Source organism: Triturus cristatus, chromosome 6 (assembly GCF_964204655.1).
Source record: "Triturus cristatus chromosome 6, aTriCri1.1, whole genome shotgun sequence".
NCBI classification, from domain to species: domain Eukaryota; kingdom Metazoa; phylum Chordata; class Amphibia; order Caudata; family Salamandridae; genus Triturus; species Triturus cristatus.
This window is the reverse complement of record NC_140589.1, coordinates 605,635,377-605,649,705: the sequence shown is the minus strand read 5'-3', so window position 1 is coordinate 605,649,705 and position 14,329 is coordinate 605,635,377. Positions and strand designations below refer to the sequence as shown.

Here is a 14,329-nt window from a genome sequence, read left to right as displayed (position 1 = left end):
ACGCCCCTAAATCTAGTATTTAGGGGCACCCTGAATCTTCCTTCCTTAGATTCCAGATTCTGAAAAAGCAAAGAAGACCTGCCGTGCAGCTGCTAAGAAGAGGAAGACACCAACTGCTTTGGCCCCAGCCCTACCAGCCTGTCGACCCTCGAACCTGCTCCTGCTAAATTCCGGCACCTCCTGTGGCCAGCAACCTCACAAACCCCGGAAGACCTGGCTACCTTGTGACTGAGCATCTGGGACTCCCATGAGCAGTAGCTCTGCTCAATGCAAGTTTCTAACCCCTGGCACCAGCCCGGAATCGCGAACCTTGCACACTCTGCACCCGCCAAGCCTGGCCTGTGCCGGAGTGGACAAACACCCTGAGGATGTCCCCCCGGCGACTGTGACCCCAAATCCGGCACCCAAGGACCCACCTTGATGCTCCGGACGACGCCTGCAGCCTCAGAACCAGAACCCCCCCCAAACCGCGATCAACAGAGGGTAATATTTCCCGACATCAAAAGGCACCCCTGCACCCTGCGGCCCACTGTGCCTGACTCCTGGGTACCTACCAATCCTCCAACTACCCAACTTACCTCTAGAAGTGGTGGTGGCACCTGAAGAATCTCGTCCCCGAGCTTGCAGCCTTTGTTCGTCCGTGAGCTTTTCCATAGCAATCCATTGAGCACCTGAAGGCTCAAAAGCAGCCTGCACCCAGCCGCCCGAGTGGCCCTGGCAGTGCAACTTCTACTCCTACCTACTTCCCCATTTGCCCTGAGCGAGTGACTAGGAGCTCAGCTCCCACAGCCGCGTTGCATGCTAGTCAGCAGCCACCAACCAAGGCCCCCCTGCCTTCCATAGGATAACATTGAGCTTAACTCACTCTGCACCCGGCTGCCCCAGTGCCGCTGAGGGTGTACAACTGTACCAACCTGACCCGGGGAGGCCCCCTGAGTCTGTTCCCAGAACCTTAACTCTGCCAGTCGAGTAGTTAGCCAAAAGCTGATAACTCACTTTTCTTCCATAGGGTAACATTGACTGGATTCTTCTGAAATTTATTCTAAGTGTGGAGTTTCTAAAACTTCAAATATTCACCTAAAATCAATCGAGTAACGAAAACGTAAATACTCACCTGCTATTAGGAGAGATCCCAGTGCTGGATCTTGGTGCCCAGCACTGACCGTACTTACCACTAACCCAATTTTCTTCCATAGGAAATCATTGACTGTTTTTCTTTGTAATTTCTTCTAAGTGTCAATTTTCTATGAAATTTCTTCTGTCAATTTTTGCAAACTACAAATATTCTTTAAAAATCGTACCAACTGTGAAAACGTAATTACTTGCCTGTTTTAGATAGCGGTCCCAGTACTGAGCCTAGGAGCCCATCCCTGGATTACAAAAGTAACGAGAACATACCTTACCCGTAACTTGAATTTGTTCCATAGGGAACCATTGACTGTTTTTCTATGAAATTTCTTCTAAATGTCGATTTTGCAAACTTCTAAATATTCCTTAAAAATCGCCTGTATAACTTAAACGCAGTTTCTCAACTGCTTACAGGTGGTACACTAGTGCTGGATCTAGGATCCAACACTGACCTAGAAAAAGTAACCATAACCCCACTTACCTACTAAGTGAATTTCCCTCCGTAGGATAACATTGGTAATTTGATTAGCAAAAGTTTCTTAGTGTCAACGTTTAAAATAGCAAAATATTGCTTAGAAATCACAACAGTACTGGCTGTCGCCACGTTACCAACAGGTAAAGCCGCTGGGGAGGATACTATCCCATTAGAAATTTATACAATATGTATAGAGGAACTGTTACCACTATTATCTATTGTGATAGGTAATATAGGAATTGCTGGGAAGACACCTAAATCTTGGAATACAACTAGGATCGTCTTTTTTCTTAAAGATAAACCAGGAGACCAATGTGGGTCGTATAGACCCATCTCGCTTATTAATGCAGATGCCAAAATCTTTGCCAAGGTATTGGCCACACGATTAGCTCCACTCATGCCTCATTTGGTGACCCCTCAACAACACGACTTTGTTATGGGGAGAGATACCACCGCCCATATTAACATGGCCATTACTGCATTTGATGTGTCTAGGATTAGCTCCACCCCACTCGGAATGATACTCTTAGATGCTGAAAAGGCTTTTGACCGAGTGGGGTGGGACTATCTCTGGACTACATTGACAACTATGGGGTTTAACGGTCAATATTTTAAATGGCTACAGGCTCTCTATTATCATCCAATAGCTAAGCTTAGCTATGCCGGAATAACTTCAACCAGTTTTACAATCGCTCGAGGCACACGGCAAGGATGCCCGTTATCTCCCTTGCTTTTTGCGTTATCTTTGGAACCTTTCTTACGTGCTCTACAAGCCCATCCCAACATTATCCCATTTAAATATGGTTTGAACTCGCTAAAAAGTACGGCTTACGCTGATGATATAGCGATTTATTCAACCAATGTAACGGAAGCTATATCTGGTATCATTGAGGAGGCCAATAAATTTGGGACTGTCGGGCTATAAACTTAACACCCATAAAACACAAGTTATTATGAACTATAAGCCACCAGCCTCGGTTCCAGGTTTGTGTGCAACAGCTACATATCTTGGTGTCAAAATCTCTTCCAATATTAATGAAATAACCATCCTCAATTACGAGGCTCTTCTTAAAGAAACTGCCACTACTCTGAAAAAGGGGCATAAGGTACCACTTAGTATTTCTGGTCGGATTAATTTAATTAAAATGAGTATACTACCTAAATTTTTGTATTTATTTAGATCTATCCCACTTTTAGTTAATAACACTTACTTTAAACGATTAGATGGGATCCTTAGTAGTTTTACATGGGGCTACAAGAAGGCTCGAAGATCGATTACTTTGCTCAAACTACCGCTTAATCAAGGAGGGCTTAACTTTCCTGATTTTAGATTATATTTTTTTTCAGCTTTTCTTAGTCGCCTTCGAAGTCTGTTTATTCGGAACAGGCAACAATATTTTTGCTATCAATTTACGTTGGGTGAGGATTCTAATATGTTTCTAGCTAAAGTGAACGATCCAAATTACTTCAAGCGAGTGAAGTTTAAGACTATTGGAGACTGCGTTAAAATTTGGCAACTAATCTTAACTAAATGCAATACTAAGCTCTATCATCCTCAACTATCTTTATGGGCGAACCCTGGCTTGCCAGGAATATTTCATGATGGGACATTCAAAGCTTGGAACTTGGCTGGAATAGAAACACTTGGTGATTTATACGGTAATGACGGATTTATGGCATTTGAGACACTAAAAATATTATATAAATTACCTGAAATTTCACGTTTCAAATATATCCAAATCTATGATTTTCTTATTCGCAAAATTAAGTTGTTAAATATTTTAGATTCTGATATTTGGAACTGCTTCTATTCCACCAAGGCTAGATCACTTATCAGTGTGGGATACCGAAGTTTAATTTCTTATAAATTAGATGACTGTGGGAAAATAGCGGAGAAATGGAGTGCGAGATTAGATACAAATATCACTGATAATCAGATTTCTGCCGTTCTTTGCAGCTTAAATCGTTCTATTCATTCTTCTAGCTTGAGAATTCAACAATATAAAACTATTTGTCAGTTATATTACACTCCAGAAAGAATCTCAAAGTGGTCTAATAACAATATGAGTAATGAACGGACTAGATGTCCCAAATGCGATCTTATAGCCGCAAGCTTAGAACATATGTTGTTTACATGCCCTGGGCTTACTGAATTCTGGTCGAAAGTAAGGCAGGGTTTCGCCCAGATACTGCTTCAACCAATAACCTTCAGTGCAACAAGTGTAATGTTTGGTATACAGACTTCAAATAACCCACAAGCAGACCTTATTAATATTCTAATTGGATGTGCTAGATTGACAATAGCTAGAACTTGGATCTCAAGCAATCCGCCCCACGTTATGGAGTGGTGGATTCTTGTTAAAGAAACCTATATTATGGAATCTTCTCTCGCCAAGATTAGAGGTGTTAAATCTTTACAGAAGATAGAAAGAATATGGGGATCATCATTCAAATGAAAATAGGCTTTTCCCCTTCTCCTCCTTTTCACCTTTTTAAATTAAGAGAAGAACTAGAGAGGGAGAGGAGTGGGAGAAAGGGAGAGGGAAGAGACGAGAGATGAATGGGAAGTGAAGGAAAAGGGGGAGGAGGGGGGGACGAGAGAGGGAGAGAGAAAGGGGGGAAAAAAAGAACCACCCCCTTTTTTTCCCCCCCCCTTCCTTTCTCTCCCCTACTTTTCTTGAGATCATTGCTTCCTCCTATTGGAATACGTACCTGCTATTATGGAATAAGTACTATATGTCCGATGTAAAATCTCGAATCTCGCATTCCAGTCGTTCTTGATTAGATATAATATGATTTGTTATATTATAATTTGCTATGTATCTTGAACTGAACTGACAAAATGATCTCCTGTCCTGATAATAATAAAATTTTTAAAAAAAGAACAAAAAAAAATCACAACAGTTAATAAAACAAATTTACTCACTTGTTTCCAAGAACTGTCCCAGGACTGAATCTAGGATCCAGTCCTGGAGTTAGAAAAGTAATCCTGAAAGTAATCAATTGCAAACAACTTAAAATTCCCATTGAGCTCAATGTAGTATTGTGTTAGTTAGTTTTGTTGCAATAGGCAACACAATTTCAATCTGCCAAAGTCAATTGCCTTTTACAAAGTATTTAACTAAGGCGTCTCATTCTGAGAAAATGTATTTTGATACCTATTGTTGGTTCTAAAATAAAACAACCATATCTTTTTTTATATTCAATTCAAAGTAGCTTTATTTCGATATCCAATATCTTAAAAGCATTTCCATGGTTACATCCGTCAATTTTTATAGACCATAAAAAAGATAAAACATCAGTTTAAAAATATAAAATACAATTAGACTTAAAACACATCAAATTCTAGTTGCCCGCAATATTGAGTAATATAATTATTGCAAGAATAATCTAGTCTTAGATCAATATTTACAAAATTCATTTGTGGCCCTTCTAGACATGAAGGCCTTTTTTCTCCTTTAAGTTATTCTTGGTTTATTTCTCGAATAAAGTGGCAGTGCAATAGATCACATGTAAATCATACCACTAAAAATGTGAGCGTAGTTCATCGCAAGTCTTCGCAAGAATTTAAATCTTACAATCCAAGCACAGCCAAGATATTTGGCTACACCACAAGCAAAGAGGGTCCGGGGGGGTCAGCCTTTAAAATGCGTAGAGCAGTGCAGTGTTCACACGTGCTCATCTCTCTGCAGATAGGTTTAAGCCATTTCTTCCTTGCGCTTTTATAAGCAGGGCAGGCAAACATAAGATGGGCTATGCTCTCTGTCGGTGCTTTGCAACAGGGGCACCCTAAGGGCGTCTGATGTGGGGTACTCCATTTCGCTGTTAGCTCTCTGACCGGCAGTGAACCTATCCTGAACTGAATATAGAGCACTCTATCGCGTGGTGTTTTTATAAAATCTAAATACGGTTCTAAAAGTGTGCGTTGCTTGTGAAGATAACTCTTCCGTCAGCCTTCCTACTCTTGGGTTGTTATGTTCTTGAGTGTCAACCCAGGCCGAATAACGTCTTTTAAGATCAGCCTTACTAGGGGCGGTTTGCGTGTCCCATTCCTGCTTGAAGCCTAAAGCAGCGAGGGATTTTTTTTTAAGATTAACTAGCCATCTGATTCTTTTATTTCCATCTAGGGCAATAATTTCTGTAAATGCGGCAGTATAGTTGGCTAGTTCAGGGGTCCGACATAAGCGGGCCCAAAATAGCAGGGGTCGTAATCTCGCTAAATCTTTAAAAGAATGCCTACCCGTATCTTTTAACAGCGGTTTCAATGGCATGCTTTTGGGTAACATCACTAAATCTCTAAAAAACTTGTGTTCAGACCTGCAAATGCTTTCAGTATTCTCGAAGCCCCACAATTCGGCTCCATAAAGGGCTGAGCTGACCGCTTTAGCTGCATAGATTGTAAGGGCAGGAGCCACAGGTCTGCTCGACGATAGACGATGTCCTTTAATTAGTATTCCCATGACACGCTTATGATTTAGGAGCATCTTGTCAATGTGATGCCTCCATCGCATTTTGTCGTCTAGTCTTATTCCCAAGTAGTCGAACATTGGGACTTTATCCAAACGTGTTCCATCTAAACTAAAATTCTCTAAGGTTTATAAGGGTTGAGTGCCATGAGCTTAGTCTTAGAAGTGTTCACAATCAAGCCCCTAGATTCGCAAAAAGTATAAAATCTATCTAGGAGCTTTTGAAGCTCTGCTGGCGTTTTAGAGATAAGCAGTGTGTTGTCTGCAAAAAGTAAAGTGGGAACCCTCTCTCCTGCCAGGGCTGGTGCATCAGATGGAAACTCCTGCAAATAGCTCACCACTCCGTTCATATATAAAGAGAACAGGGTGGGAGCCAGAACACAGCCCTGGCGGACTCCTCTATTTACTGGGATCCTATTTGTTTTTTGTCCCTGGGACCCCTACCTCACTTGGGCGTAATTGCCTTCGTGTAGGCGAATCAAGATGTTTAGTAGCAGCGAAGGCATCCCCATTTCTTCCAGTAGGTGCCAAAGCCGGTCACGGGGAACTAGGTCAAAGGCAGACTTCAAATCAATAAATGCCAGATAGAGGCTGCCCTTGCCAATCATTGGCCTAGATTTCAGTTCGAGTGTGTGACAATTTGCTGACTGGGTGTGTACAACAAATCCTTTACACTGTCCTCTGATACTGCCTTCCTGCTCGACCAAGCTACCACTTTAGAGAGTAAGGTTATATCTAACTTTAACCTCTGCCAAACCTCTCTTGACTGGGGATTCTGTACACTCTGTACCTATTTGGAAACCGTATATCAGAGCCTCTTTCTCACAGCCCTTGCATCCGCAAGACGAGTCCGCGACCTTCACGCTTTCCCAATACACGATCCCTTTCTTCAGTTCAAGAACAGAGTAATTCTTCGAACTCATCCAAAATTAATTCCAAAAGTTCAGTCGGACTTCCGCCTAAATGAGCCTATTGTCTTAAAGACTTTCTTTCCGAATTCTCAAACAGCAGCTGAAAGAGCTCTACATTCACTGGATTTGAAATGCTGCCTTAAGTTCTACCTTGACAGAACACACACTTTCCGCAATTCCAACCAACTTTTTGTGGCTTACAGTTTGACTAGGAAGGCTTTCCCCCTTACAAAACAGAGTATTTCCAGATGAATTTCTGATGCTATTGTCTTCTATCACCAACAAGCTTGTCAACCTTTACAATCAAGAATTCGTACCCATTCCACTAGGGCAGTCTCTACTTCTATGGCACTGTTCGCAGGTGTGCCTATCACAGACATTTGCAGAGCGGCAACATGGAAGACGCCGCATACATTTACCAAACATTATTGTTTGGATATAGAGCTAACAAAGGATGCTGCAGTGGGACAGGCGGTGTGTTGTCATCTATTTCGATAGAGGTGAGCCTTCCTTCCCACCAGCCTTCCTCTTATTTTCCACGCACATTTCTCTGTCACTGTTATACCTTTTGCCAGACTTGCAACTAATTGCTTTGCATTTTAATGTTGATATATATGCATATATATATTAACTAATTCTTTTTATGTTCTTTGTGCAAAAGGGAAATGTGCTCATCATTGCTTTCTATTCTGATTCAGGCATGTGAATCTATGAAAGATACCCTAATACTGGATAAGAAATGCGTTACTTACCTGTAACTGCAGTTATCCAGTATTGGTATCTTTCATAGATTCACATGCAACCCACTCGCCTCCCTTGGAAGGGCTCACCTAATACTCTGTTGATCCTCTGTATAGCACTGTGCTTACGAAAATCTGAGGAACTAGAGCTCCTTCCAGGAAGGTTCCAGAAGGTGGTGGCAGCTGATTGGTTGCTCTCTATAGTTTGGTCCTTATTACAAAAGGACCTGGATATGTTACTAATGTGAGGCCTTTGGCCTATTACTCTACATGTCTAATGGGACATTACCTTATTTATGTACCGGGGACTCCCATCCCGACGACTGGGAATCATTCAGGCATGTGAATCTATGAAAGATACCAATACTGGTTAACTGCAGTTACAGGTAAGTAACACATTTCTTTTTACCCAAAAAGAGAAATAGTGACACTGTTGCGGCGGCGCTGTAACCATAAGCAATGGATTTACACAAGCTTAATGCCATCTTCAGTGTAAGTGCCACACAAGCCTCCAAAAGAACCAGAATTAGCGTCTGCCTTGTGCTTTTCATCTCTAGTTGGAATCTGTGAAAGCAATGGAATGGGATTACACAGCAAGAAAAAGGGGGCCAAGGCCACTAAAGGAGAGATGAAAAAAACAAGGAAAAGGTGATTATACTGCTTTTTATTTATAGAAACGCTTTATTTTTACTCTACAGAGAAATCTGGTCTGCACCAGCTATTTTATGTAGACGCACTTTATTTGTAAGGGTAATCGGTGGACCTGAAGTTTTTTCGGGTGTTATGTATTGCCCTCTGGTGGGTTATCCATGCGTTGCTTAACCACGACGTTTAAAAGCCATCTTACGCAAAGGCTGTAATTTCTTTTTTAGAGAGCTTTTAGCGTTGTTTAAACAAATACAGTACATCTCGAATTTATTATAGAGTTTGTTCACTTGCTTGTTGAAGCGTTAACACTTAAGGAGTCGTATACGTGGGGCGCATCTGGTAAACGCCCTCCCTAGTAAATTGCTTTTCTTTTGTGTGAACCTCCCATTTGAGGCATTATCTAGTGTGCTTTTTGTTGCTAGTTCGTCCACTTGACTGGTGCCTTGTGCTCTCCAGTCTACATTGGCTTGGTGCATTCCTCTTGTAAACATGAGTGAGAGACCAGGATTTGTTTCAGTTTATAAGAAAGGTTGTTGCTTCCCGTTAAGCGAGAAAGTGGTGAAGTGCATTTTTTGGGACTATACTATTGTTTTTATTTATTTTTATTTATAGTTACATTGCTAACAAACCGGTATTGCGACCTGTCAAATGTCCAGCTGGCTTTCGTCTAATGAAGTATTTAGGCTCCCAAGACCAGGGTGTTCAGTACACAGTATTTTGTAGCTTAATGGTTTTGGTTGTTAGCTAGAATCTGTAGGTCCTGGCTGATAACTGTTTTTGGCCGCAATTTTGTTCACAGGAACTTTGCAATGTTTAAAGGGACATGTATTCGTAAATGTAGCTGGGAAGTTTTTATATAACCAGCATTTCCAATGCAATAGATCTCACATTTTCAAAACTTTGACCTGTTGATATTATAAATTACTGCCTTTTATTATTGAAGGTTTTTTGAAACACATAATTAGAAGGCATTGTCATTTACAATGCCAATAGGTCAAAATCTCCCAAAGGCGAGACTTATTGCATTGCAAATGCTTGTTTATATTAATTCTCTTGGATAAGGAACCTTCGATGTCCAGTCCGACCTGGGCCCAATTAGCCTTATGAAATAGCTGCAAAATTAAAAGCAAGCCTTTGCATATCCTGTAAGCTAATAATGCTTCCCATAGCAGGGTTCGATTAACAGAGTCAAATGCAGAACTAAAGTCTATAAAACAACAATACAGGACCCCACACAGCTCCATAGATTTCTTGGTAATGGCCTATAAACTGAAACGATGATTGATCATTGAGTCGTTCTCCTTGAAACCACCCTGTTCCTAAGGGATGATAGTTAGCTTCAAGGCGATTTATTTGAGTAATCTTTCCCACTGATGTCCAAAGGGTAATTTGTCTATAATATGCTGGGAGGGCATACTCTCCTTTTTTGTATATCGAATTGATCACTGCTCCCTTCAAGTTATCTGGAAATATTCCGGAAGAGAGTATTCCATTGAAGAGGGTGTAAAACCAGCCTGTCCACCATGCAGTATTTGTTTTTATTATGACTGCTGGCAGGTTGTACGGACCAGCAGCCCATGTAACTTTTAGCATTTCGATAGTTTCCTTAATTGCCAGCTCTGTGAAGGACTCTTTGGTCTCCTTTTTAATAAGGAATCTAATAAGGCGCTGCACAGCTCTGGCATCCTTGTAAGCCTTCTCCAGGAATTCTACCCATACATCCTCACCTATGGGACCAGACATTTGGCTTCGGCAATTTCCCATCTCATTCTGCACCAGCCTCCAGAATTTCCCTATATTTTTAGACTCAATGGTCTCCATCATTGCTTCCCTACATTTTGCATTAAATTCCCGCTTTTTCCTGACTACCAGATTTTTATATTCTTTATACTACAAAGGTGTCATTTCTCTATAGTGTTTCTTGAAATTCTGATGTGCCTTTCAAGCTTACGAATGTTACTTTTTAAAGTTCTGAACTCTATCAAACCAACAGTTCCTATCTTTCTTAATGCGTTTGTGTTTTTTATGTGTGGTATTAAGTCGAGACTTCTATTTTTAGGCAATCGACAACCTTTTTTATTATTTCATCATACCAGGATAGCAGGTCAGAGGAGTCCGTCCCAGATATTGGTCCTGCATAATTGAGTTAAAGGGCCTTTAAATGGTTTAAATGCATTCCTGAGAGTTTAGTTCAGTCGCTTTGAGCATCTGACCTTCAGAGGGAGGCCCCTCGTCTGCTAGGTACAGTACCCAAGTTGAGGTAGTGCTTAATGGGCAAAGAACATTCTCTCCCAACTGGAGCACCTCAAAGTTTCTAATTGGTTTGATAGCCCTTAGCATACCAACACATAATCGATTGGGCGCTACTGATCATACCGGAACGTTTTGTTTGCGGGGATGTCCCAGATTGCTCGACCACTTAGACTCCCAAAGCCATTTGGCGTAAGGAAATCTAGTAAAGCTGCATCTCTCCCTAAGGCCTCATTGGGGGCAGAACAAACACATTGTATATTAAAAGAAGCTAAACAATCAACAGTGTTTCCCTCTACAGTTTTGAAAAGCAGTTTGTGAATAAAGTTCCCAGTCAAAACGATCAGAAACCTGGAGTATTGTGGGAGTATGTTAGACACATCCTCTTTGAACACTTCTACAGTTCCCTTATAGTCAGAAAAACTTCTTACATGCATATAGATGTTCAGGATAGTAATAAATCTTCCCCTGTACATGCACTTGTCAGTTTAATCCTGTGTGCAAGAAGTCAACTACTCTGTAGCTGAATTTCCCATATACTTGAGGAAATTTTGGTAAATACCAACATTACCAGGTCCCCTGATGGTTGTCCCGACGTGCTACCTACTGCCTTCACATGGACCATCAAAAAGCCATCTCTGCGGAGGTTCACTGCACAGCCTTGACTCCTGGAAACACAAAATTGAATGCTGCTCAGTTATTTCTTTACACACATCCATGATATTTTTTAGCACGTATAGAGTTCCAGGAGAACAGTTTATTGTTGTGCAGGGAGCCCCATTCCTAATCCACATTACTTGATCTGCAGCCTCATCCCACACTGGACAGTCATACCTATTTTGATTGAAGGGAACCCTATTGCTACCGCCATCATCTTTAGGGAAGACTACCCGGAGTCTTCCTTCGCTACTTTCTAATATATGCCTGCGGCTAACATGCTCCTCTTGCATATCCCATTTGATCCATTAATTAGTGACATCGACCTCCCTTCAGGGCACTTTCTGGGCCTAAAAGGGGCACCCCTGGCACTCAGAACTCCGGTCTTGCTTGGACTGGTGAAGAGGATCAAAGGAGGACTGCCCTGCTAACCCTGGAACTGAACAACAGTAGGCTACACCGAAGTTTGAATGCACCTGCTTCTCCCTAGGCTAGAAAAAGAAAGGACCGTGCCTGCTGTGTCCTGCTCAAAGAGAAGTTGTCCCCCAAGCCCAACTAGAAGCAGAGACTTCAGGAGTCAGTTAGCTGACTTCCTGTTCGCAACACAGGGCCACAAAAGCTGAAGAAGCCTGTCCGGGCGACTTGGTAGCCCATATCATTGGATCGTCGCTCCTCATCTTAGTGCAGTCCATTTGACTGAGATCTGATGCTCAGTAATTGCAACGGAGTGCTAGACCCAGTATGGTCATTGGAGTGCAGTTTGGTTACCTAGAAGCACAGATATTGCCAAAAAAACAGGAAACCTCTGATTTAGTTGTGCTCAGTAGTCCAGTGGCGACTGGACTTCTGCTGAATCAAAGAGGACTACAAGGGACGTCAACCCCTTTGGCCAATCTCTACCCACCGGGACTGTGGACCGAGTAGAGGCCAAAGGAAGACCCCCATCTGCTGCACAGCATCTTGAGCATTCTGTATCCCTTTCCCTTTCATCAGGACCACTCTATAGAAGTCAATAACAAGGGACCGCCGACGCTGAAACTGAAGACTACTTGATCAGGTAACTGTTTCTTCAGACCTTTCAGACTTCCGCCCCCCTGATTGGGTGACCAATTCGGATAGGGAGGTAAAGTAGAATTAAGTAACCACATTCTACTTTAAGCATAGTTCTCTTGAAAAAGTTTCTATGTGATAAATTTGTTGAATTTGCCAAACCTTGTTTGCTGTTAGATGAAAAGTCATTTATTGGTCCTTGTAAAATCTGTATTTTCGGAACCATCCCTGTGGACCTTTTTAGTTAGTGTCCATACATTCTTAAAAATATAAGCTGTTTTTATAAATTGGTGTCAAATTTCTTGTGTTTCTTTCTTCAATGGTTTAGGTACATCCGCAAAATATAATGCACTCCATTTCCTCACACTCTTAGTGCATGTATATTTACGCAGTTTTAGTACAACACTACTGCAGATGTTGTTTGTTGTAACCTGATGTTATAATGCATCCCTACCATAGTTCTTCAGTTCCCTGCTTCTCAGTCAGTGTGTTTAATATAATGGAATGCCGATGTGCCTGAGCTGTAAGAGTGTCAGCTGGTGTATGAAGCCGGCTCTGTATATACTATGCCAAAATAAGGTATGGTGTGCACAGTCCAGTGGAACCCTGAACGTAGGCAGAGGTAAATGTATATAGCACCTTACCCTCTATTTGTGGTAGTGTGGGTGGGCAGTAAGGCTTTAGCAGAGGGTAGTGTTTTTTTTTTTTTTTTTTTTGAAAACCTTTATTTCAAAATTCAGGACACAGCTATTCAGCCGACAGCCCGGAGGTTCGGCAGCATTGAGAGTTGGATACAGTGATGTGTCCCCAATACAGTTCAAAGAGTAATGCAAAGGTCCAATTTTAAGTAAATACAGAAAAAACTCACAACAAACCCCAGCAAGGCAAGGACATTGAAAGCCCATGGCGAAAGCCCCCAGGGGAGGCCGGACCCCACTCATCTACTAGTTACAAGACTGTGCACGGAGGAAGAAGGGGGACAGCAGAGGCCCAAAACGGTTCCTAGAACCCAACTGTGCTGGAAAGTAGGTCAGGGGGAAAGCTGTTCCTCGGGAGGTTCCAGATCCGGGGCAAGACAAATTCCCCCCCTGTATTGGTTCCACCGCCCCCAGATGGCATGCCACTTCCGGGGGCGACCTCTAGAGCAGTAGACCGTCTTCTCCCTAAACATGCTCCAGTCCATGTTCTCCTTCCACGCGGTCAGGGTAGGGGGTCCCGAGGAGCCCCACAATCGCGCGATGTCCCTTTTAGCCACCATGTTACCCAGAGTCACCCATTGGGTCTGCGCCTCATCGAGGTCAGTGGGCCCCCAGACGTTCAGGAGGCAACACCGCGCCTCCGGCTGTACCGCAGTGCCCGTCACCTCCCCCATAACTGCATGGACTCTCCTCCAGAACTCCACAATGACACAACATTCCCAAATGATGTGCAGGAAAGTACCCACCATACCACATCCCCTTCTACACAGGCCGTCCTCCGAGAATCCCATGTGGACCAGCCGTGGCCCCGTCACATACACCCGGTGCAGTATTTTAAGCTGCACCAGCCTCAGACGCGACGGGATCGCAACCTCCTTAGGAGAAGAAACCGCTGACTGCCAGTCCTCATTATCCAACTCAAGGCCATCCCTAGTCCACTGTTCTCTCAGCCCCAAAAGCATGGCTGCCCGGACATTAATCAACTTCTTATATATGAGCGAGATCGTGCTCTCGGGCATATGACCATCAAGGACTCGGTCCTCAGGGGTAGAGTACTCCGGCACCTTCTCACCCTCCACGAGGACTGATCGGAGGGCGTGACGCAGCTGGATATACCTGAAGTACTCTGAGGGCCCTAGCTCATACTCAGTCTGCAACTCCTCGAAGGACTTCACCCTCCCCTTATGCAGCACATCTCCCACCTTGGATATACCTATCAGGTCCCACTTATCAAAGCCCTTCGTATGCCAGAGTCTTCCCAATCTTTCCGATTCAAACAATGGGGTAGCGAGGGTGAGCCTATCCT

General features: G+C 42.8%; 1 protein-coding gene across 26 annotated transcripts in view; it reads left to right on the top strand.

Moving 5' to 3' along the window:
- Positions 1 to 14,329, top strand: part of SYNCRIP (synaptotagmin binding cytoplasmic RNA interacting protein) — a 509,168-nt gene that overhangs the window by 49,934 nt on the left and 444,905 nt on the right. The gene's annotated exons all lie outside the window — the stretch shown is intronic.